This window comes from Rhinolophus hipposideros, assembly GCF_964194185.1.
Source record: "Rhinolophus hipposideros genome assembly, chromosome: 5".
Lineage (NCBI taxonomy): Eukaryota > Metazoa > Chordata > Mammalia > Chiroptera > Rhinolophidae > Rhinolophus > Rhinolophus hipposideros.
The window spans coordinates 49,970,008-49,993,354 of record NC_138051.1 but is presented as its reverse complement, the minus strand read 5'-3'; the positions used below and the strand labels follow the sequence as shown (position 1 = coordinate 49,993,354).

The 23,347-nt window shown below is 38.0% G+C and overlaps 1 protein-coding gene and 1 pseudogene across 4 annotated transcripts in view; one reads left to right on the top strand and one right to left on the bottom strand.

Annotated features, from left to right (window-relative positions):
- The window catches only part of LOC308497881 (programmed cell death protein 5-like), a 49,179-nt pseudogene extending 40,157 nt beyond the window's left edge, over window positions 1-9,022 (bottom strand). The window contains exon 1 of the transcript in view: window positions 8,927-9,022. The product of the transcript in view is annotated as a programmed cell death protein 5-like (transcript). The remainder of the gene's footprint in view (window positions 1-8,926) is intronic.
- Window positions 9,023-15,982: 6,960 nt separating this feature from the next.
- ZNF280D (zinc finger protein 280D) overlaps window positions 15,983-23,347 on the top strand; it is a 102,565-nt gene continuing 95,200 nt past the window's right edge. The window contains exon 1 of one of the 3 annotated variants that reach the window (XM_081049310.1): window positions 15,983-16,215. The gene's annotated coding sequence lies outside the window, so the exon portion shown is untranslated. The remainder of the gene's footprint in view (window positions 16,216-23,347) is intronic. The other 2 variants (XM_081049311.1, XM_081049312.1) reach the window with 2 other exon arrangements.

Here is a 23,347-nt window from a genome sequence, read left to right as displayed (position 1 = left end):
AAGATACAAAATCAGTAGCATTTCTATACATTAACAATAAATTATTTGAAAAATTGAAGAAAACAATCACATGTACAATGGCATCAAAAACAATTAAATACTTAGGAACAAATTTGACCAAGGAGGTGAAATGCCTGTATACTGAAAACTATAACACATTGATGAAAAAAATTGAAGACACAAATAAATGGAAAGATATCCTGTGTTCATGGATTTGAAGAATTAATATTGTTAAAATGTCCATACTATCCAAAGCCATCTATAGATTCAAAACAATCCTACCTAGATTCCAATGACATTTTTCACAGAAGAAAAATACTCCTAAAATTCATCTGAACCACAAAAGACCCTGAATAGCAAAAGTAATCTGAAGAAGAACAAAGCTGGAGGCATTACGCTTCCCAGTTTCAAACTATATTTCCAAACTATAGTAATATAAACAGTATGATAGTGGCATAAAATCAGAGACTTAGACCAATGGAATAGAATGGAGAGCCCCAAATTAAACCCATACACATACAGTCAACTAATATTTGACAAGTGAACCAAGAATACTCAATGGAGTAAAGATAGTCTTTTCAATAAATAGTGCCGAGAAAATTGGATGTTAACATGCAAGAATGAAACTAGACCCCTTAAAGACATTCTATTTAATAAATGGTGCTGGAAAAACTGGACAGATACATGCAAAAAAGTATGAAACTGGACCACCTTATTACGCCATATACAAGAATAAATTCAAAATGATTAAAGACTTAAATGTAAGACCTGAAACCATTAAAGTCCTAGAAGAAAATATACGAAGTAAATTTGCAGACATTACCCTTAATAATTTTTTATTGATATATCTCCTTGGGCAAGGGAAGCAAAAGAAAAAACAAATATGAGTGACTACATCAAACAAAAAAGTTTTTTCACAGCAAAGGAAACCATCAATAAAACAAAAAGTCATCCTGTCGAGTGCGAGAAGATATTTGCCAATGATACATCTGATAAGGAGTTAATATCCAAAATTTATATTAAAAAAAACTCATACAACTCAATACCCAAAAACCAAACACCTTATTAAAAAATGGACAGAGGACATGAAGAGACATTTCTCTAAAGAGAACATACAGATGGCCAACATACATGAAAAAATGCTCAACATCAGACTCTGAGTGTTGAACACACACTGTGATATACAGATGACGTATTGCATCATCCATAAATAGATGTAATATAGATACATATATATACATGCATATATAATATAGATACATCTATAATATATCTATGTAATAACATAGATATAATATAGATACATAATATAGATACATATAGATATATATATAATATAGATACATCTATATATAGATGTATCACACACTGTGATATATAGATGATGGATAGATGATGTATTACCTGAAACCTATATAACTTTACTAACAATTGTCACCCCAGTAAACTTTAATTTTTAAAAAAATGCTCAACATCACTAATTGTTAGAAAAATGCAAATAAAAACCACAATGAAATACCACCTCACTCCTGTCAGAATGGCAATCATCAATAAATCAACAAACAAGTGTTGGCAAGGATGTGGACAAAAGTGAACCCTCGTGCACTGTTGGTGGAATTGTAGATTGATACAGTCACTATGGAAAACAGTATGGAAGTACCTCAAAACATTGAAAATGGAACTACCTTATGACCCAGAAATTCCACTCCTGGGTATCTATCCAAAGAAATACAAAACACTAATTCGAAAAAATATATGCACTCCTATGTATAATGCAGCACTATTCACAATAGTCAAGATATGGAAACAACTGAAATGTCCATCGATAGACAATTAGATAAAGAAACAGTGGTACATTTATACAATTGAGTTTACTTGGCCACAAAAACAAATGAAATCTTAACCATTTGCAACAACACGGATGGACCTTAAGAATATTACGCTAAGTGAAATAAGTCAGACTGAGAAAGACGAATACCATATGATCTCATTATATGTGGAATCTAAAGAATGGAATAACAAACGAGAAATAGACTTAGAGACTATTAAAAGAAAAACACTGTTGGTTGCTAGATGGGAGGGGGAAGGGGGTGAGGAAGAAGGCGAAGGGATTAGAAAGTCAAATTAGTAGACACAATATAGTCATGGGGATATGAAATACAGTATGGGGAATATAATCAACAATATAATAAAGATTATGTAGGGTGCCAGATGGGCACTGGACTTATCAAGTGGATCACTTCATAGAATGTGTAGATGCCTGACCAATGTGCTACACAGCTGAAGCTGAAGTGATATTGTATGCAAACTATAATTTAAAAATATATATAATATATATGTAATATGTAATATATATTATATATCATATATATAGTCACCGGAGGTGGAGTATAACATAAGGAAGATAGTCAATGGTATTGTAACAGCTATATAAGATGTTAGAGTGGTAGTAGCTTGAGGGAGGGGAGTAATCGCTTTGTAAAGGGTGTAAATATCTAATTATTATGTTGCTTTGTACACCTGAAACTAATAAAAACAAAACAAAACAAAACAAACAAAAGAATGAAACTAGACCCCTATGTTACACCACTCACAAAAATTAACTCAAAATAGATTAAAGACTTAAATGTAAGACCTGAAACCATAAAATTCCTAAGAGAAAACAGGGAAAAAGGTCTTGGACATTGGTTTTGACAATGATTTTTTTTTGGATATGACAACTAAAGCATAAGCAACAAAAGCAAAAATAAACAAATGGAACTATATCATACTAAAAAAGCTTTTGGACAGTGAAAGAAACAATCAACAACATAAAAAGGGAACCTACAGAATGGTAGAAAATATTTGCAAACCACACATGTGATAAGGGGTTAATATCCTAAATATATAAAGAACTCATACAATTCAATAACAAAACAATCCAATTAGAAAATGGGGCAGAGGACCTGAATAAACATTTTTCCAAAGAAGATATTGAGATGTCCAACAGGCACATGAAAAGATGTTTGACATCACTAAACATCAGGGAAATGCAAATCAAAGCTGCAATGAGATATCACCTCATACCTGTCAAAATGGCTACTATCAGAAAGACAAGTGATAATAGGTTTGCTAGGAAGATGTGGAGAAAGGGAACCCTTGTGCACTATTAGTAGGAATATAAATTGGTGCAACCACTATGTAAAACAGTATGGAGGTTCTTCAAAAAATTAATAGATTTTTTGATCTACTATGTGATCCAGCAATTTTACTTCTGGGTATATATCCAAATGATATAAATGTCTCGAAGAGATATCTGCAAGCCCTGTGTTCACTGCAACATTATTTCCAATAGCGAAGACATGAAATGTGTATTTTGAGATGAATGGGTAACAAAAATATGATGTGATGTGTGTGTGTGTGTGTTTATACAGACACACACACACAAAATGGACTATTATTCAGCTATAAAAATAAGGAAATTCTGCATTTGCAAAAAGATGGATGCAACTTGAAGGCATTATGCTAAGTGAAATACATGAGACAAAGAAAGACAAAAACATATGATCTCACTTACATGTGGAATCTACAGAAAATCAAACTTAGAAACAGAATAGATTGGTGATTGCCAGATGCAGGGCCTTGGGAGTGGGGGAAATGGGTGAAGGAGGTCAAAAGGTACAAACTTCCAGTTATAAGTTCTGGGGATGTAATGTCCAGTGATGTACTTGGTGACTATAATTAACAATATTGTATTATATACTTAAAAACTGCTAAGAGAGTAGATCTTAAAAGTTCTGTCACAAGAAAAACAAGTAACTATGTGAGGTAATGGATGCTAAATAAAATCACTGTGGTGATCTTTTTACAATATATACAATATGTAAAATCATGTTGTACACTTTAGACTTATGCCATGTTCATTATATCAATAAACTGGGAAAAACACAGATTATCATTTTTGTAAACTTTTTGTCATTTATGTTTCATTATGGTGCATAAATATAATTATGTATATTATTAAACATTTTGGATTAGTTATATTTTTCTTTGATGAGTAAATGCTGCTCATGTGTACTCAATCAACATATTTATAGATAGTTATTGTTATATATTATATAACATATTATATAGTCCCACCTGCTTATCACTTAGAAATATTATCACTAGTAATTTATGATTCAGTCTATTTATGATTCAGTCTATTTATGATTCAGTCTATTTATGATTCGGTTCCCTACCAAAACTTCAGGACTTAAACTGAGACATGGGGATAGGACATACGCATATCTTTGAATTCTGTCTTTTGACATGGCCAATTTGATGCAGTTGTTACAGAATCATCAAAATGGTCATGGTCATGACAAAATATAAACTCTTGGTTGTTTACACCTCATTCCTTACACTCGCTTTATCTCTGAGCCTCATCACATTCCTGATCATTACTCCAATAGAGGAAGTCAGCAATTGTATGAGGCTCAGGAATAGGTTGAGAACAATAATTTTATATATTTTCTCAAAATAAAAATAAGTATAAGAGTTTCTATTTTAGTCTGTATTAAAATGTCCGTAATCAAAATGATTGCATCACAAATTTACATACTCAGGAAAACATTAATATAAAATGTCAAGTTTATTTAATGAATTTTTATTGTCTTAGGTATAGGTTAGGTATTTGGTGAATGGGAGTGACAGTGAGATACTACCAAATAAGGCCAAACTTGAAAACAAAAATATTAGCTTAATATTTGAAAATGAAGCTAGTACAATCCATACATAATGGAAGTAACAACTTTCTATAGAAGTAGTAGTAATAGCAGAATTTATGTGTAAATTGTTAACTAAGGAGTTTTGGAAAGAAAATTGAAATGACGTTCATTGAACATATTTATTATGAGCTGTTCCTGTGTTCTCACCTCTTTGAGGAACACCCAAAACTCCAAGAAAAAGAGAGAGTAGCCTTGGGGAAAACTGGTTGTATTGCTATGTAATTATTTAATCCAGCTTAATCTAACCAATTTTTCTATATTTTGACTGAAGAAGGAAATCTTTTAATAAAGAAATGTTGTTCTACAAGGCTCCTATAGTGGTACAATAGACAAAAAATGCAGTTTCTTAGAATGCTTACCATCATTCATTTATTCGTTTGTTCATTCATTAAACATTCACTGAGGGATTGCTGGGTCATATGGTAATTACATTCTTAATTTTTTGAGAAACCTCCACACTGCCTTCTATAGAGACTACACCAATCTGCATTTCCACCAACAGTATATGAGGGTTCTCTCCCCCCGCCCCCAACGCATCCTCTCGGACACTTATTGTCTTGTTGATGATGGCCATTCTAATCAGTGTGAGGTGATATCTCATTGTGGTTTTGATTTGCATTTCTCTGATGATTATTGATGTTGACCATCTTTTCATAGGCCTATTGGCCATCTGTATGTCCTCATTGGAGAAATGTCTCTTAGGGTTCTGCCCATTTTTTAATTGGATTGTTTGTCTTTTCGTTGTTGAGTTGGATGAGTTCCTTATATATTCTGGATATTAGCCACTATTGAGGCACTGTTTGTAAGTATCTTCTCCCATTCGGTTGGTTGCCTCTCTGTTTTGTTGATGGTTTCTTTTGTTTGCAGAAGATTTTTAGTTTGATACAGTCCCATTCATTTATTTCAGTTTTTACTTCCCTTGTCTTTGAGGTCAAATTCATAAAATCCTCTTTGTATAAGTTTAGTACTTATGTTTTCTTGTATGCAGTTTATTGTTTCAGGTCTTATGTTTAGGTCTTTGATCCATTTTGAGTGACAGATAGCAGTCTAGTTTCATTCTTTTGCACGTGGTTTTCCAATTCTCCCAGCACCATTTACCATATGACCCAGAAAATCCTCTCCTGGTTATCTAACCAAAAAAATCTGAAAACATTTATCCATAAAGATATATGTGCTCTGATGTTCATTGCAGCTTTATTTATGGTGGCCAAGACGGAAACAACCAAAGTATCCTTTGATAGATGATTGGATAAAGAAGATGTGGTATATATACACAATGGAATACTACTCTGCCATAAGAAAAGATGAAATACTGTCATTTCCAACATCATGAATGGATCTTTAGATTATTATGCTAAGCAAAATAAGTCAGACAGAAAAAGTTGAGAAGCATATAACTTCATTCATGTGTAGGATATAAAACTGAAAGCAACAAAGGAACAAGACAAACAAATAAAGAAACAAAATCTCATAGACACAGACAATAGCTTATTGGTTACCAGAGAGTAAGGGGGGAGAGGGGATATTGGAAGAGGGTAAAGGGGGTCAAATATATGGCGATGGAAGGAGAACTTATTTTGGGGGGTGAACACACAATGTGATATATAGATGATGTATTACAGAATTGTACACTTGAAATCTGTGTAATTTTACTAACCATTGTCACCCCAATACATTTTAAATAATTCATTAAAATTTGATATAGGTTTTGTGATAAGTATTGAAAATAAAAGGCCAATAAGACACAGTCTCCACCTTCAATAAGCTTACAGTCTAGTAGAGGTCAATAGACTGATAAACCAATATTATAATATAGGCTGACTATTGCTATAACTATTAATAATTACTATATACTGGATTAGTCAGCTATAGATGCAATGCTGCATAAGAAGGCAGCTACTTAGAATGGGAGACAATATTTATAAAACATATATCTGATAAAGGATTAATATCCAAATTATATAAAGAACTCATACAACTCTATAGCAAAAAGAAACAAACAATCCAATTAAGAAATGGGCAAAGGATCTGAATAGACATTTTTCCAAAGAAGACATATAGAAGGCCAACATGTACATGAAAAGATGCTCAACATCACTAATCATCAGGGAAATGCAAATCAAAACCTCAAGGAAATATCACTTCACACCTATTAGCATGGCCATTGTCAAAAAGACAAGAAATAACCAGTGCTGTTGAGGATGTGGAGAAAAGGGAACACTTGTGCACTATTTGTGGGACTGCAGATTAGTGCAGCCACTATGGAAAACAGTATGGAGGTTCCTCAAAGAATTACAAGTAGAACTTCCATATGACCCAGTGTCACGCAGGGGACCCTGCTCGCTGAGCCATTTGTCGTGCGGGGTCTCAGCTCCCACTCCCCGCCCAAGAACGCAGGACACGGAAAGGCCAAAAAGGAACACCCACGGAGCCATAGATAGGGGAGTCAAACCAATATATTCTCGCTGGCGGCTGGGCTGGAGACACAGGAAGCAGGATCTACATAATCTGCCTAACAGCAGTCCGCGCTTGCCAGCCACCATCTTCTCGCTAGCCCCCATTCCCTCTGCTAGCGTAGCCACAGCCGTTATATTAGTGGCCAATGGCTTACGGGTTACAGCTGACGGCCAACTAGCCACAGCTGCTGGCCATCTGATCACAGTTGATGGCCATTTACTACCCGAGCCAGCACCTTTCTATTGTGAGGCCGAGAGCCTGGAAACTGTTTTTTGGGGCTTTGTCCCCACACCCAGAAATTCCACTTCTGGGTATCTATCCAAAAAAACAAAAACAGTAACTAGAGAAGAAATACACATCCCTATGTTTATTGCAGTATTATTGACAATAGCCAAGAAATGGAAACAACCTAAGTATCCATTGTCAGATGAATGGATAAAGAAGATGTGATATATATAACGGAATATTATTTAGACATAAAAGAATAAAATCTTGCCATTTGCTACAATATAGGTGAAACTTGAGGGCATTATGATATGTGAAATAAATCAGAACAAACACTGTATTATTTCACTTATGTGGAATCTAAAATAAACCAAACTCATAGAAACAGAACAGATTGGTGGCTATCAGAGGCAGGGATTGGGGAGAGGGCAAAGTGGGTGAGGGGAATCAAAAGGTACGAACTTCCAGTTATAAAATAAATAAGTTATGGGGATGTAATGTACAGCATGGTGACTATAATTAATAATACCCTATTGCATATTTGAAAGTAGCTAAGAAAGTAAATTTTAAAAGTTCTCATCACAAGAAAAAAAACTTTTGCAACTATGTATGGTGATAGATGTTAACTAGATCTATTGTGGTGATCATGTAGCAATACATACAAATATCGAATCATGATTGGTACACCTGAAACTAATGTTTTATGTCAATTATACCTCAACTTAAAAAGGCAAAAAAGAATGCAGCAACTTAAATAGCAAGCTTATTTTCTTGCTCCTTGGTCTGTAGGAGATTCTACACTCCAGATTCCGAGCCTGACAATAAAGAGCGGGTTCAAAGTTGCTCCAGGTGTCCCTCGTCTTTGAATCAGTGGCTTCTTGAAGTATGTGGTTTGCTTTTTGTGTCTCACTCTGGGGCCCAGGCTGAATAATCACCAGCCACCTGGGATATGCTCTTCTCATCATCGAAGTACAGGAGGGAAAGCTCAAAAACACAGGTGTATTTTAAGCCTCTGTTTGAATTACAAATGTTGACATCTCATTGGCCAAAGCAAAACGTATGGTCAAGTCCAACACCAGTAGGGCAGGAAAGTATACCAGGAGTATATAGGAGGAAGTATTTACTGAACAATAACACAAACTCACACATATGAAGTGCAATTGGAGCAAGCAAGGAGAGTATTATATAAATCAAGTTCTTAGTTGTAAGCAACAGACATAGACTTTGGCTTATTTAAGCAGAAATGTATTTAGGAGCTCTTGGTTAGTCTGTAAAGGCTTAAAAACCAATCTTAGAGACCATATAACCAAGAATAACTTCCAAAATCACACAGAACTAGGCTGTAGATAAGATATATGGCTCTGCTGCTTTGGAGAGGGATATGCTTTGAAAATAGAAATTCAGGAATCATGAGGATTTGGTTAAAGTCAATTCAAACAAATAATCCCCGAATCTCAGTGACTTAACATATTAAGGTTTATTTCTCATTCACTCACCTCATAGTCTAGTGTTGATGTATTTGGTGGGGGAGGTGTTTCTGTTCCATCATCATTCAGGAACCCCACCCTACTTCTACTCAGTACCTCCATCATCTTCTAGGCCTTCAAAATACTCTGTGGGCAGGAGAAGGTGCACATTTCAGCTCAAGCAGAAAGAACAAATTCACCCTTCCTCAGACTAGATGATGCCCATCCACACTGGTGAAAGCAATGTTCTCTATTTACTTAATCAATTGATTCAAATGCAAATCTTTCCTGGAAATACCCTCACAGACACACCTAGGCATGTCTTACCAGCTATATGGGCATGCCTTAGCCTGGTCAAGTTGACACATAAAATTAACCATCACACACTCTATGACTGCTAGGTCTGCCCTTAGGGAAGACTTCCATGGCTGTATCTGAATAAGAGTTTGCTCTCATTGGAGACTGTATAGCTTTCATACTTGAAGAGGCTAGGGGGTCAGCCAAAGATGTTTTACAGTTTGAACAACTAAAAATGATATTAGAGTAGGTTCACGGTTGCTTTGGCAATACAATTCCTTCAAATATGTAGTAGGCTTCTTATCACTTTGTTTCCAGTCAGTTCAATATGCCATTAACAACACACGAAGTTCTTTCTGGAACTGTTTTAGATTGAATTCCCAGAAGTAGATCCTGAGAAGAGGATTTGTGAATAATGATTTATTAAGAACACTGTATGGGACTGGGAGAAGCTGGACAGGGAAGAAACAGCAACGAAGTATACCACTCAGGATCCAGTTAGGAGACAGAAGCATACTAGTTATTTTAACAGAGACAATTTAAAATATAGAATTGTTAAAGGCAAAAAGAGGACACTAAATATTACGGAGGTAGCAACTTCAGGAAGCAGCTACCAGCTCTAGAGTGAGGGAACAAAGAGGTTTGAATCACTAAGTGTCAGTCTGTCTGGGCTGCTACAACAAAAATACCATAGACTGGATGGCTTAAACAACACACATTTCTCACAGTTCTAGAGGCCGGGAAGTCCAATATATCTGGTGAGGACCTGCTTCCAGTCTTGTAGGCAGCCGCCTTCTTGCTGTATTGGAGGGAGGGAGGGAAGAAAGAAAAGAAGAATGGAGGGAGAGAGAGAGAAGGAGAAGGAGAAGGAGGAGAACCCAGACCTCTGAGGAGGTGGTGATGATGGCTGGTGTTGACCTCTCTGTGAGGTTTCTGCAAGTGTTGGGAAAACTATAAACTGGATTCAGTGTCTGCAACTGACTGGGATGAATTGTTGCTGGGCCTGATAAAACTTGCTGGATTCATAATCACAGTGTCAAATGAACTAAAAAAAAGTCTGGAGGCTTTGGCTAGAAATAAATGATAAACATTTATTCAGGGGTCTTAGAGTTTGTAAACCGGAAACACAACTAGGCAATATCCAGAGTGTCTGAAGAAGAAAGAAAAGCTGAGTTCTTATCGTAAAAAGTACATTTTTGGAGGAATTAGTTCTGTATTCTTAGCCTCTGGACTTGTCCCAGATGGTAATCCTCTAGATGTCAGGTGGTCTGGATACGTGAACATTCTTTCCTTAGTCCTTCAGGGGGTAATCTGAGGGTTATCTGGAGGTTTGATGTATATCCAGGCATTTATGCAATACTGGAAAGTTCAAAAGTTTAAGTTCCCAGGCTAGTTAAACAAGAATAGAATCATTTCCTCATGCTTCAACGTACTTGATTTTAGTAATTTAGCAGGTTTACTATAGTGACTCCATTTTATTTCTTCATTATTTCTCATTAGGAACATAAAGCAAATAGAAGTAAATGGGAATAAGAAGCAATCCCTTCTTCCTCCTTCAGCCTTCCAGTCTCCCTTTAGTGTCCTCTATTGGCAGAACATAACAGGGAGCAGCTGGCAAAGCAAAAAACTGGCTTGAAGATTCCCAGCACAGAGCATCACAAAGTTCAGTTATGAAAGGTGGCTTTGGAGCTGGAGTAATAGCTTAATATGCACATAAGCAAGGGTACAACTTTAGACAAAATACTTATGGGGTAGCATCATCCTGACCCTGCAGGGGAATTCTGGAGTATAAATTATGTCTCCAAGTTTTTCCCACCCAAGAGAGGAGAATTAGGGCTTTCACACTCCTGCAATTATCAGTCCTTGGTTAAGAGCTGGCCGTAAGTAAGGGCATATAAATTTTCAGGTACTTCCCGTCTCTGTGAAGGCAGGCCAAGTGGCTCCAATAACCTAAGTGTAGTCCTCTGAAAAAGCTGCCGATCCTGGCTGCTGGATGTAAGAGCACAGTGAAACTTGGTGCAAAGGGAGCACCCAAAAAAGTTGGGTAGTCAACAGTAATGGTTGAATATTTCCTCTGGAGACGTAGTTCAAAAAGCTGCCTATTTCTCTACTTCCTTGACCAAATCTCTCAGTTTAATAGCAGCTACTTTGGGAAGATGCTCGTCAAAGGGTGCCAGCTTTCAATTATAGGATGACTAAATTCTGAGGATCTAGTGTAAATTATAATACTATATTGTGTACATAAAATTTGCTGAGTAGATTTTAAGCTTTCTCAACACACATACACACACACACACAGCTATGTGAGGTGATGGATGAGTTAATTAATCTGATTGTAGTAATCATTTCACAGTGGATATGTATATCAAATCATGTTATATACACTTTAAGTGTATACAATTTTATTGGTCAGTTATACCTCTATCAAGCCGGGGGGAAAATAACAGCTGCTATTTTGAGGCTATCTGAAACAATAGGTACTATCTGATACATGTGTAGTCTGATGTTTTCCTACGGGCTGAGTCGTTTTGTTCAAATCATAGGCTGAGTCATTTTGTTCAAATCGTACTGGGGCTTTTTTTGCTTAAAGCTTTTTGTTCAAATCGTACTGGAGCTTTTTTTGCTCAAAGCTTTTTAAAGTCACTTCTCTCTTTGGAATCTAAGAAGTATTGTATTTTCCAATCCTGCAAGCCCTCCAAATACTGGACTTTATCTATTCCCATTCATTTCATTTGTAAACTTAATTCTGTTCTATGCTTATCTCTTTCTGGTAGTACCTTGGCTAATTTACACATAAAAAAATCACCAAATCCACTAATAATATTGCTTTCTGAACTCTTCTCTTAGAGCAACAAATTATGTACTTGTACTGATCTGCCTTCTAAGGTATTGTAGGCAGCAGTTTAGCCACTGCCTAATATGAATCTTAAGTTACCCAGCCAACTACCGTGTTTCCCCAAAAGTAAGACCTAGCTGGACCATTTGTCTTTTGGAGCAAACATTAATATAAGACCTGGTATTATATTATATTATTGTATTACATAAGACTCGGTCTTATAGTAAAATAAGACTGGGTCTTATATTAATTTTTGCTCCAAAAGACACATGAGAGCTGATGGTCTGGCTAAGTCTTATTTTCGGGGAAACACGGTAGTTGGCTGGGTAACTGAAGATTAACTAATGCCACATATTTTAGATTTTTTTTTGTTATACTAGGCCACCATTTCTATTATTAATCAGGGTTAGTGATTGCAGCTATTGTAACTGGGTAGAAAAAAAGATACTATGAACAGTAACCTCACAGGGTGATCTGATCATAAATTCCTAACTGAGCAGGTCACCACGGGTAGTCATGCCCCAGGAATATAACTAGTAAAAAGTTTATCTTTGTCTTAAGCAAGCCCTGTCCATTGTGTCTATGTGTCTAGGCTAACACACCTTTGAAATAAGCCACCCTCAAGAGAGCAAATAATTTTGTTAACTATCCTGTAATCCAGCCCCTGCCTTGCTTTTTCCCACCTCGATGTAATTTTCCTTACTTCCCTCCTTAATTTCAAATGCATAAAAGAAGCTGCAAAACTGTTATTCTCTGGAGCATTTGAGATCTTACTCCCAGGCACATGTCGTCAGTTTGGCTCAAATAAGCTTTATAAAAATTCTCTACTGGTTTGAATGTTTGTTACATAGATACAACAAACAACCCTGAAATCTCAGTGTCATAACCCAATAAAGGTTTATGTTTTGCTCTAATCAGCTCAAATGAGTATCAGTGTGGTGGATGTGCTCGTGCAATTATTAAGAGACCCAGGGTCCTTCCATCTAATGTTGTTGCCATCCCTTAGCTCCTCAGAGTTTTCTGTATCTGCCTGATGTGTAAACCACAAAAAGGAACTCTAAATCACTGGAAGTTTAAAGGGTCACGCTTAGATTGGGCAATCACTGCTTCTGTCTACATTCCGCTGGCCAGAAACAGCCACATGGCCCGATGCAGAAGTAAGGGAGCTAGGCAATGTGGGTTTCCTGGGTATACAAGAGGCAAATAAGATGGTGAATATTTATCATTGTCTTCTACACAGTTGCTTTCAGTTGTAGTTAACACAAAACCCAACTCAAACTGGCCTTGCCAGGAAGGAAAAACTTTACCCTCTTAGATTTAGTTTTTGAGGGCCTGTGAATTAAACTGACAAAAGACAGGCTAGCAAGAGAAAAGACATAGGGTGGTTAGAATTTGAGGCTTATATATCCTTTCAATAGGTGAAGGGGAGGGGAGAAGAGCACTTATGTGAAAACAAAGGACTTCTTAGAAGGTGGGTGGGGGAGAGAGGGCACTTAAGGGAAAACAAATGACTTTTAGGAAAGAAAAATGGGCCATTAGGAAAATAGATGGGAGATAAGATAGTTCTGAGACAATGTCTGTTTATGTGTGGTGACAATTCTAGTCTCTAGTGATAAGAATCAATCTTTCCTGGATGCTCCCAGGGAGGAGATTTATGATAACTGAGGTTTTTTGGGGAGGCTCTGCCTTTAAGGCAGATAAGGGATTTCAGGAACTCAAATGCCTTGAGCTAAAAATAATTTTTTATGCTTCAGTGGCCTATTCTGGACCCCTCCAGCTTAAAAGGAAAGGGAATGTATTGGCTCAGATAATAGAGAAGTCTAGAGGTAGCATAGGTTCAGGTTAGGTTTGATTTGGAGGTTTATGATTCTCTCAGGGATTGACTTCCTTTCCCTAAGATTGATTAGCCCAGCTTTCCCTTCTCCACATTAGCTTTTTATTCTGTTGGCTCTCCTTACTAGCAAAAAACAAAAAAAAAAAACAAAAAAAAGAAAGAAAGAAAGAAAGAAAGAAAGAAAGAAAGAAAGAAAGAAAGAAAGAAAGAAAGAAAGAAAGAAAGAAAAAGAAAGGTTGTAGTTCTTCTAGTATTCACATTTTCACATTTGAACACAGTATCATCCAGAGAAAGAAAGAACTTCTCTATTTTCCACAAAAATGCTGTGCTTTACTGATTGGCCTGTGAAACAAAAACTGGTTCAAAGGGATGGGAGACTACTTCTGATAGTTTTAGGCTAATGGAATCATTCTTGGAGTTGGGGGGAAGGTATTCCACCCAAATTTCACGCTTGAACACAATACAGTCGTGGAATGGAAGCTGTGAAATCACATATAACTATTACAGTCAGGGAAGAGTGTGGAGCATGATCTCATTAAGGGAGAATGAGCACTGTGAGGAGACTGAGAGCACATACAGAAAGGAAAGGGACAGAAAATACAAGTCAGAGGAAGAGAAGGTCTTAAACAAACGATGGGAAGGTGTGGAAAGTAAGTCAAGAGAACCATGAAAATGGTGTTCTAGAAGCCAAGGGAGGAGCTTTAAGAATGACGTAGTCAAATAAATCATCTAATTACTTCTTATGTGTTGACTTCATACTTACCAGGCAGGCATCCTTTATAATTTGGGTTCTCATGTAAATGTTTCTTTTGAGAGAAAATGTGCTAACAAAAGTTTTCTGGTCTTCATGGCAATATGTTTTTCACGGGGGGGAGAAAAAGGAATAAATTGGAATTTTGGTTTACATATTGTAGTCTCTAGTAAGTTTGGTTGGCATGAATCATCCCTCTGGATTTAAGTGAACTCTGAGGGGATAACAACTTTAAGTTTCTGTCTCTGCAAACTGAGGACTAGGTTCTAGAATACAGAGTGAAATCTTAAGTTTGTTGACACACTCTTAACATGCTTTGCTAACCATTAGGAACTGTATTTGAAATATAACGACTTAAGAATGTGCCAAGATTTTTGAACTTTTAGCTTTCTGTGTTTGTTATGTTGATTATTCTCTGTCTTTTACTCTAAAGCTTATTGTCAAGGCCAGCAAGAAAGGGAAAGCTGCGCAGACTATCCCTGGCTCAGTGGGGAGAAGAGTAGGTCATGGTTATCTGTATCCATGACAGGTCTCTAGGGGTAATACACGTGGCCTTTGGGTAAGATTGATCTGGGAATGGGAATCAGTAAGGAAGCAACCGTAGTGGTAAACAGTTGAGAAGAGCTTGAAGCTGTCAGGATGAGGACGAAGAAACTCATTCAAATAGGTAGGAAGGATTAGTATGATTCAGTGATTCAATGCTGTGTGCAGTGATGGTGTGTGAAGGATCTAAGAAGAGGCGAGATTTCCAACCTCACTCTTGAGATCTGGATCACTACTGCCATTGACCTTGTTGGCATAACTGGGAGAGGAAACTTTCCTTAAAGAACAGAATACAATATGTATTAAGTATTTACGCAAACCGTGTCTTGGCAAGTGTTCTTGTACATGCGTTTATCTTAACTTTTGTGTTTTTGTTGTTGTTGTTGTTATTACAGGCATCCACCTAGCAGTTAGGAATTCCAGGGGACAAAAGTAAAATCATTTGTTTGGCACCCATTTGGTACAATTATCCGATTATTAAACGAACCCGACTTTACTTCTTGTCAGCCGGCTTACGTCTTGGCATCGCAGGACCATATTTCTTGTTAACGGTGCCTCTCTTCCCAGACCTTCTGACCTTCCAAGGCTGCAGAGAAATAGCTGTTACCCAGGGAGGCCCCGGAACTCACGTTTCCACGCCTTCAGATTCGGTGCAGTCCCGATTTCGGGATTGCTGCCCCGGGGGGGCCGGCGAGTAGACCGACACCCACAGTCGCGTGGGGCCCCGGCCCAGGCCCAGGCCGTCGCCCGCGGCCGGCGCGTGGCGGGGGGCCGCGGCCTTCGAAGGTCTGCGACGCGGCGCACATGCCCTTGCCCGCCTCCCGCGTCGGCGAGAAGAAAGGGAGTCCGGACGTGCGGAGGCTGACCCGGAGCCTACCCATGAGGCAGCGCGCCGGCTCCACGAGAACCCCCCGCCCCCCCTTCCCGCGGCTCTGCTGCGTGCTCCGCAATGGGAGCCGCCGCCGTCGCTGCTGTGTAGATTGTCGTGCTCCTCCTTTTCCTCCTCCTCTTTCTCCTCCTCCTCAGGTCCCCAGTCAGGCCGATCCGCTCCGTTCACGGTAAGCGCCCCCCGCCCCCGCCCGCCCGCCCGCCCCGCGCTGCAGCAGGCAGAGGCCCTCCCGCGCGGCCTGCGCCGCCTCACTCCGGGGGCGCTGGGCTGGGGGTGTCGAGGCCGGCGCGGGTCGCCGCGAGCGCCCAGGGCGCGGGGGAGGGGGCCGGCTGCGCGGCGGCGGCGGCCGGCCCGCCATCTTGCGCTAGCCCCGGCGGGGGAGGGATCCCGGCGCGACGCGGCAGCCGGCTGGGGGCTGCAGGCCGGGGCTTCGCAGGCCGCTGCCGCCGCCTCCTGCGTCGCCTCCTGCGTCGCCTCCTCCGCCTCGTCCTCACCTCCCAAGGCCCGCGCGCCGGCTTGCCCCCAGCCTGCTTTTGGCTTTTCTCTGGAGCCGACTCCCTTGGGTCTTCCGTACATTTTGTGCTGATGTTTGGCGGAGACCCAGGCTCCTCTCACAACACCTTTCCCCAGAGTCTCTTCCATCGTGGGGACCTCAGGCGGTTCTGAACTTTCAGGCGTCGGAGACCGTAGGGCCCAGGTTCCCCGGCCCAGTGACTAGTCATTGCACGTTCACACCCTCATTCTTGGCGAAGGGACTTCCCTGCTCTGCCGTAGACGTCCCGTTATTGTCTCCAAGAGAAAGGCCCCGAGGAGAAACGTGGACTTGGAGACGCAATTTTCGACCTGAGCTTTTCAGGTTTCACTTAGTGAAACGGAAAGAATGATCTTACTCTGAGGTTTTTATCCTACGCTAGAGATGGAAGGAGTTCCTCCCAACTTGTCTCAAGTTTTAACGCTTTAAAGGAGGGATCTGCTAGAGAGGAGAAACGTCCAAGTGAATCGCTTCTGCAAGCACGGGAGACCTGCGTACAACGGATTCCCTTTGTTAGAGAAGATTTGTTGTTTTTTTAAAGAAGTCTGTGAACTTAAGATGTGTTTGCTTTTGGTTTTCAGGTGTGGACTGTGTCTTAAGAATGTGACGTCTTTTAGTGCCGTTAAGTGTAAAACTGAAACGTAGGAGGAGAGCTTTACAGTGCCAAAGCCACCTCTAAGCACTTGTGAGCCGTCCTGCCGTGGGGGGTTACTGGGCCAACTCAGCCTGTCGCTAAGCAGAAACTTACTGTGCCCGGAAAGACACTGGTTCGCTGTTAGGTCTGTGTGCTCTGCATGTTTTAAAACATCACTGCAAATACCCTTATAATTTTATCCTGCGTTTGTATCTGTCATTGATACCCCATGATTTGCACCTCAAAACCGCCTCTGCGGTGGTTTGTGTTGACAGAACTGTTTTGAAAGGGAGGAAAGCGCCTCAGGGAGAATTCTTGAATGAGGTCCTGGCTGGAAAGTGATAGAACCATTTCTAGAACCTTGGGTCTTCTGACTCCTCATTCATTGTTCAGTTAACTATATTTGTTTTAGTTTTTGAGAGAGTGCTGTGAGAAGAGGCAAAATCGAAGAAATATTATTCAATTGCCCCTCCTTGTACATTGTTGTTTTTAAGTATTCGTTTCTTAACCTCTCAACCTTGTGTTACTTTTCCTGTTATCCCCCCCCCCCAAAAACATCCAAGAGGTGAAGAATGGCGCGTTAGAACACTTACACCTACTCTCTACTGTTAATATTTGTTACCATTTTGTCACATTTGCTGTATCTACCTATTTCACATCGTTTTTGATGAACATTCTCAAAGCCCGTTGCAGATAAGACAATTCACACCAAAGTACTGTATGTCAGTACGTATAGCATAAGATTAAGGCCAATTTTCTATATAACCACAATACCATAACCAATAATTCCTACAATCTAATATATGTATGTAGTCACATTTTCTCCGTGGTCCCCAAATGTCGTTTTTAATAATTTATTTTAGAACCAGTATCCAGTCATACATTTGTGTGTGTTAGTTTCTTTTAATTTAGTGTAGTTCCCTCGTGTGTGCGCCCGCACGCATGGGCATATGAAAGGGAGATGGAGAGAGAGAGAGAGAGAGAGAGAGAGAGAGAGAGAGAGAGATGACATTGACTTTTTGAAGAGACCGGGCCAGTGGTCTGGTAGAATAACCCACATTCTGTATTTTATCAACAGTTTCCTCCTCTTGGGGTTTAAATTGTACCCTCGATCCCCTGTATTCCTTGAATAGAGCAGGCTTAATGTTTTTGGCAAGAATACTTCATAAATCATACAGTGTACTTCACATTATACAACAAATAAAGTAGGGTTATCCTATTAGTAATCTGAAATTTGATCTCTTGGATAAGGGGGTGACAGACTCTTCATTGTAAGGATTTCCTTTTTCCAGTTAGCGAGTACAGATGGTGCCCGAACTACAATGGCCCCACTTACGATTTTTCAACTTCGCCATGGTGTGAAAGCAGTACGCATTCAGTAGAAACTGTACTTTGAATTTTGAATTTTAATCTCTTCCTGGCCTAGTGATATGCGATACTTTTTCATGATGCTGGACAGTGGCAGCCGGATGATTTTTGCCCAACTGTAGTAGAATGTTACTGACCCTCCTGGGTCAGGGATCCAAACCAAGGTCCTTCTGCCCAGTACTGTTCACTCCAATAGAATGATACTGAGTTCGATAAAGCAGAGCAGAAGCTTTCTTCTTTGGTCAAGGACTGGAGAAAGGTGAGCTCCTGCTGGAATGTGCCTTCTACCAAATGGGAAAGGAGCCTTTAATAGTATTTAATAGGCCAAAGAGTGGAGTGATTAAATTCTTTTGTCATGCTTAGTTACTCTTCTGTTGCACTTGGTCCTTTTGCACAGGGTCTTTTTGGACAGGATGCCCCATCGCCCTTGCACTCAGCACCTTGGTCTTTGTGCTCGCCCCTCTAAATTTTGCCATCAGGAATCCAGTTCCTTGTAAACAAGCATAGCTTGTGACATAGTTTAGATACTGAGAAATGTGAGGATCTTTTGAATGATGGCCGGGTGACATAAGTGTTCTGAGGACGTTCAAGGTAGGCTAGGCTAAGCTGTTTGGTAAGTTAGGTGTACTAAATGCATTTTCGACTTAGAATATTTTCAACATTCAATGGGTTTATTGGAACTTAACCCCACTGTTGAGGAGCATCTGTGATCGGGTGATATTTTGGCATTAGTATTTGGTATGAATTTATCTGCCGTATCTGACAAAATTGGGAGCAATCCTCTAGAAATGTGTGTTTGGGGGTGAAGGAGGAACAATTTTGGAGGATAGGACTAACTTTTCTATAGAGAACTTGGAATTGCTGTTAGCATCAGAGCCTGGAGTGGCTAGGGGAGAGGCTGAAAGTAGATGTCAGAAAGACTGCCTCCTTTAAAAGTTTATTTAGGGTCCTTATAGCAGTAGTGAGCTGGGGTAAATAGAAAAGTTCTGAGGCAGTTTGATGTTGGAGGACTACAAATCTCAACATACCCACTTCAATCCATTCTTTCAAGTTAAGCTATCTAGACCAGTCCTGCATCTCTGGTCCAGTGTTTTACTACTCATCATTGGCTTTTTTAGTAGGGGAGATGAGGACAAAGGAAAGGAATAAATAATTTTGTATCTTCCTCTCCCACATTTATTTAACTTATTCAGGAGAATGTTTAGAACCATACCAAGATTTTTGTTTGTTTCTGTACGAATTGGGCAGGGGATATACCGTGTTTCCCCGAAAATAACACCTAGCCAGGCAATCAACTCTAATGCGTCTTTTGGAGCAAAAATTAATATAAGACCCTGTCTTATTTTACTATACTATAAGACTGGGTCTTTAATATAATATAATATAATACAATATAATACAATATAATATGATTGATATGATTGATAATCAATATGATCAATATGATTAATATAATGACTGGGTCTTATATTAATTTTTGCTCCAAAAGACATATTAGAGCTGATTGTCTGACTAGGCCTCATTTTTGGGGAAATGGTATTTAAACGGAATAGAAATTTTTAATTAGAGATTATTGACAACATATTTTATTTCAGAAGTTACTTTTGAAGAAATGAAAAGTACTTATGACATAGTCACTCATTAAATACACAATCCTGAATATTTTCTTTTCCTGCTTCAGAGGACTGAAAAATATGTGATTTTTTTTTTCAGTCAGGTTGTTTTAAAGATATAAATAATGACTTGATTTACTAAGTGACTATCAAAAATGTGTGTTTGGAATTTTATTCATTTCTGCAAAACAATTTTAAGAATTCTTTTAACTCTCAGTATACTAGGAAAAATAAGTATCACTATTTACCATCTAGATCAAAATGAACTATTTTGCTTTAAATTATTTAATTTAATTTATTTCATTATATAATTTAATTTATATAATTTACAGAAGAATAAAAGGATAAGACAACTTATTAGGGTTTTTAATAAGAATTTAAACATAGCAAATCTCTTTGTACATACTTAGAAAAATGAAAAAAGAAACTTATGCATCTAATTATATACCACTCCAAAAACTGACTATGCATCACATTTGAATGCTCTTAGCAATCATTCTTATTACAATAGTAGCACCTTTTTTTTTTGTTTTTTCAGTTTTGTATCGACACAAGAACATCTTTATTCTTCCCATTTTGAGACCTGTGCAAAAGGACATTCTGGTTAGAGGGGAAGACAAAATTCTTGTTCCTCTCAATTCTTCTCCTAGTTGCAAGAGGAATGTTTTATTTATTTAGTTAGTTAGTTTCAGGTGTACAAAACAATGCAGTAGTTAGACATTTCACCCCTCACAAAGTGATAATCCCCCTCCCCCAATCTTTTTCCCCTCTGACATCATATATATCTATTACAAGCAAGAAGAGTATTCCTTTTGGTAACTTATATGGTTTTGTAATTGGAGCTTTTGCCACTATAATGAAAGCATTCTCTGTGCTAATATCAATCATAGGCCATGATCTTCAAGTCATTTCTTCTGCAAGTATAGGTCTGACCTTCTTACTTCAGTGTCTCTACCTCTCCTTTAATCCTTTTATATGCAGGGGTTTTTTGAAAACATTGGTGCTTGAGAATACATTGAGAGGAGTAATTAGTTTTTCGTAGGACAGTGAGAATTATCAAATATGTTTGAAATAGAGATTATGAGCAATTGACTTTTCTTTCATTTGTGAAATTTCATAGTTCAATCCTGTTCTACCTGATACTACCAACAAAAGAAAATTTCTTGCTAAATAATATTAAGCCAATTCTAAACTTATAAAAAATTTGTTACAAATTGTGTTTCTGACAGAATTTTAAAATTATTTTGTCACTTCTTGTAATTCTTGTAATACTCTTGGTTCAACTCTCATCCTTTGCATCTTCCAATTTTATAATGTTTCATTGTCACATTTTTCCCAGATTTTTAGTCTGTGTTTTCCAGGTTTTGAAGGTATATGTACCTGAAATGGGCAACATCGTCTGAATGAGACTACTTATCAACTGTCATGTATGAACCTGGAACATATTATATTCATCTTGTAAATACTGATTTGAGAGTTCAAATACTTCCCTGATAAGTTCTAGCTTATCATTTCCTTTGGGTCTTCTTTTTGAGTGTACATTTTCAACACAATACTTGAATTGTTTAAAACCTTTGATGGTTCATAATTTTGTTGAAGAAAGGGTGGCCATCTTTGCTTCGTAATTGCAAGATATGTTCAGTTTTAGATTTGTAGACTCCAATTAGAATAATCAATCCAGTGAATTTAAAAATTTTTCAATATCATCTGTTTTCTTATAGTTCTCATTGTATACACCTTCATTCAATACTTACTTGTCCACTCATGAACTGTATCAAGTTGAATTTTAGCACACAAACATGAAGGATGAATGAATACTGTCACATGTCCTTTTAACAAAAAAACACGGTTTGCATTCTTGTAAAAGTGTTGCGTGGTGAAGTCCTTTCTGCTAAATGAAAATATCATGTTTCTTTTTAGTTTTTAAACTATATTGTTCACTTATTCTTGAGTTTGAGAAAGTTTATCTTGAATCTTTCATCTGAAGACAGTCTGATATCTCTCAAATTTCTCTGTCGTCATTAGAGTCTGAAGTGCTTGCTCTTTATCTTTGCCTTCGTCTTCAGGTTCATCTAGGAATTGTGAAATGTCTCTTCTGTCCATTTTCTTCTGTTCTATTATGGGTAGAAAATAAGTTCTGAGTTCTTAACTGTATTCAGTGAAAACTAAAAGCAGATGAAGAGGATCAGGATAGGCCACCCGAAAATGTGCCACTTTGACACAATGATTATTTTAAGCAGAAGGCAATTGAAAATCAACAGATGCAGGAAGAGATTTCTGCCTTCCATTATCTACCTAAAGTAGGGCAGATTTCCCTTTGTGAAGGTGTCCCTTCCTTCCCCCAATTAGGAAGGAAAGAGTGACTCATCACCTGAGATGGAGAGTTGACATTGAGATGAGTTTGCATAAACAGACCTAACTAAAATAACCCTTATCTTTTCATTAGTTCCCCCATGTATTTCTTAGTAACGTCCCTATGATTTGTCTTTCACAGCCCAAATCCCCTTTCCTTTGTTAAAATGGTATATGAGCCCAAGTCTGAGTCTTTGAATTTTACTTTTCTGTGAACTCGTGTATGTAAATATTAATAAAAATTGTGTGCTTTTTCTCCTATTAATCTGTCTTTTATTAAAGTCACAAGCCCCTAGCTACTGTAACATAGAAGGGTAGAAATAAAGTTTTTCCTTCCCAACACAGACTACAAAGATGATGTCTTCAGTCTTTTATACTTTTGTGAAAGATGATGCAATATTTTGTGCAAACACAATAAAAGAAAGTGAAAAAAAGATAAGAAAATGAAAGATAATGCTTTAGTGATGATTTATTTCACTCTTGAATTATCCTTCTTGGCAAGTAAATCATTCTGTTTTCTTACTACTTTAGTTTGTTCTGTTTTTCTAAAGTGTGTTTGGGAATAATTGATGAACAGGTAAAATAACATCTAGGATGTTATTTAGCAAAGTATTTCAAGATGTAGGAAAAATGAAATTACTAAGATCTCATTGTATCTTAGACTTATAAAAGGATTCTGTAGACTCACATAGTCACTGTAAGAGAATGAGTTTTATTCTATTTAAAATAAATAATTTTCCCTTTGTTGTTTGAAGATCTCTGGGAAACAATAAAAGTCATAAAATGTCCATCTTTATAACTG